This window comes from Tupaia chinensis, unplaced genomic scaffold (genome assembly GCF_000334495.1).
Source record: "Tupaia chinensis unplaced genomic scaffold, TupChi_1.0 Scaffold000037_20, whole genome shotgun sequence".
In the NCBI taxonomy this organism is placed as follows: domain Eukaryota; kingdom Metazoa; phylum Chordata; class Mammalia; order Scandentia; family Tupaiidae; genus Tupaia; species Tupaia belangeri.
In genome coordinates this window covers 2,701,460-2,703,955 of record NW_006159479.1, presented here as the reverse complement: position 1 = coordinate 2,703,955, position 2,496 = coordinate 2,701,460, and the positions used below count along the sequence as shown (strand labels likewise).

Genomic DNA, 2,496 nt, shown 5'->3' with positions numbered 1-2,496 from the left:
GGTGAGGGAGGAGGGGAAACCCGTACCGGGGAGGCGGGGCGCTGGCGGTCCAATGCGCGTGCGTCGGTTTACGGCTCCATTTCCGCCCCGCCCCTCGCAAATCCCGGCGCTTCGCAGGACTGCTAGGACGCGTGCGCTTCCCGTCCGGTGTTTTCTCGTACCCTCTCTACAGTCCACACCCAGTGTGTTGAGTTCCCTCCCTCTTTAATCTCCCGTGAACGCGCGAAGATACACCCCTGGGAACGCGCTGGCAAGGCCCCGCCCCCCCCAGATTCCCTGAAAACGGGCGGAGGTGGGGCCGGCGAAAGCGCATCTGTCAAGGCCGGAAAGAGAAGAGGCCTGCAGGAAGGAAAGACGCCGAACGCGCTGGGACGCGACTGGGCATGCGCACGGATTACCTGGCTCAGCGATCTTAACAATGAAGCCCGGCGGGAAGGCAGCTTCTTGCTCCCAACCTGCAGTAGGGCCAGGGAACCGGGTGGCACCCGGTGAGCTCCTGGGAGTTGTAGTTTCCAAGCGCCTCCTCTCGCTTGTCCTGGAATGACCCGTCGCACTCTTCGCTGCTCTCCGAGCTTCAGCGGGCTCCGGGGCCATTAGCCTTGTCAGGTCCACGACCGGCCTCTAAGGCGGAGAACCGAGGGCAGTCTGTGACTGAACATGAATTGCCACCCTAGGTCAGGCTGCTGTCCGGATAGCAACACATCACAGTCAGAGCAAGAAGCGAATCTCATACAAGCATCTTTTAGGGAGCTTAGAAATCTGTAGTGTCAGTCTCCTTGTTTTCTGAGATGGCCAAGTGTTTAGCTCCCTAGTTAGGGCTAAACACACTTATACCCTTGGACTCAATCACTTCTGCTTCTAATCCTGACTTCTTCCCGCTCTCCCCAATCCAGTCTTTTTAGTTTGCTCCAGAGACTATGGACAGAGTTACTGTGATTATTGAATAAATGTTAGATACCTGGCACAAATCTGTGGGGTTACTCCTTATTTGATATCCGCTCTGAATTCTCAGAGTTAAGCTAGCAGAGGAGAAGTCATGGTCTATCTATGTGGTGTGATTGGGCTGGCAAGACTCTGGAAGTAAGGCATTTAATATGCCAAAGTCAAGAAGAGGGTGGTTTCAGGCCTTGTGGAAATGCATTTCTAAAGCAAGAGCTTGGCAACTAAGGCGTTATGGTACAAAAGACCTCTCTCAGGAGAGAAGAGACACCCAGTTCCAGGAGGTGAGGCGGTTCTTGCATGATCTGAAAGGGGAGGTAAACATAAAAAAAAAATAACCAAACTCCCTTTCTGCCTCCGCTGCCGCCATGGCGCCCGTGAAAAAGCTTGTGGCGAAGGGGGGCAAAAAAAAAGAAGCAGGTTCTGAAGTTTACCCTTGACTGCACCCACCCGGTAGAAGATGGAATCATGGATGCTGCCAATTTTTAGCAGTTTCTCCAAGAGAGAATCAAAGTGAATGGAAAAGCTGGGAATCTCAGTGGAGGTGTTGTAACCATTGAAAGGAGCAAGAGCAAGATCACTGTAACTTCTGAGGTGCCTTTTTCCAAAAGGTATTTGAAATATCTCACCAAAAAATATTTGAAGAAAAATAATCTACGTGATTGGTTGCGCGTAGTTGCTAACAGCAAAGAGAGTTACTAATTACATTACTTCCAGATTAACCAGGATGAAGAAGAGGAGGAAGATGAGGATTAAAATTCATTTATCTGGAATATTTTGTATGAGTTCTTGAATAAAACTTGGGAACACACACACAAAAAAAGAACCAAACAGAATTGTTAGAGATGAAGGCTGTAATACAGGCAATCAACACTTTCCTTGAAAATGTAAAAAGCAGATTAGATCATGCAGAAGATCGAATTTTGGATGTAGAAGATAAAAGCTCTGACCTAGAAAAATTCACCAAAAAGACTGAGAAAATAACAAACCAAAAAGATAATAGCATACAAATAATACTAGATACCATTAAACACTGAAACATCCGGATCATCGGTATCCCAGAAAAGGGATAATAAAGAGACTAATAAGGGCATTGGTAATCTATTCCATTAAATCATGGAAGAAAACTTTCCAAACCTAGAGAGGCACTCAAATATCCAGACCCAAGAAATACAAAGGACCCCATGTAGAATCAATCCAAGAAGATCCTCCCCAAGGCACATCGTAGCCAGATTAACCAAAACCACAGACAAAGACAAGATACTAAAATTGGCAAGAGAGAAATGTCAAGTTACTTTCAAGGGATATCCCATAAGGCTGTCAGACCTCTCATCAGAAACAATGCAAGCAAGGAAAGAATGGGGAAATATATTCAAAGTATAAAGTGAAAAATAAGTTCAACCCAGAATACTATACCCAGCAAGATTATCTTTCATATAGGAAAAAAGACAAAAACATTCTCAGATGAACAAAATCTGAAAGAATTTACCAGCACCAGAATAGCCCTTCGAGAAGGGCTGAAGGGAGGACTATACCAGGGAAACTAAAGTCGGACAC

At 46.5% G+C, this 2,496-nt stretch overlaps 1 pseudogene; it reads left to right on the top strand.

Annotated features, from left to right (window-relative positions):
- The first annotated feature begins 1,307 nt into the window (after positions 1 to 1,307).
- On the top strand, positions 1,308 to 1,713 carry LOC106735000 (60S ribosomal protein L22 pseudogene; annotated as a pseudogene).
- Positions 1,714 to 2,496: the final 783 nt, after the last annotated feature.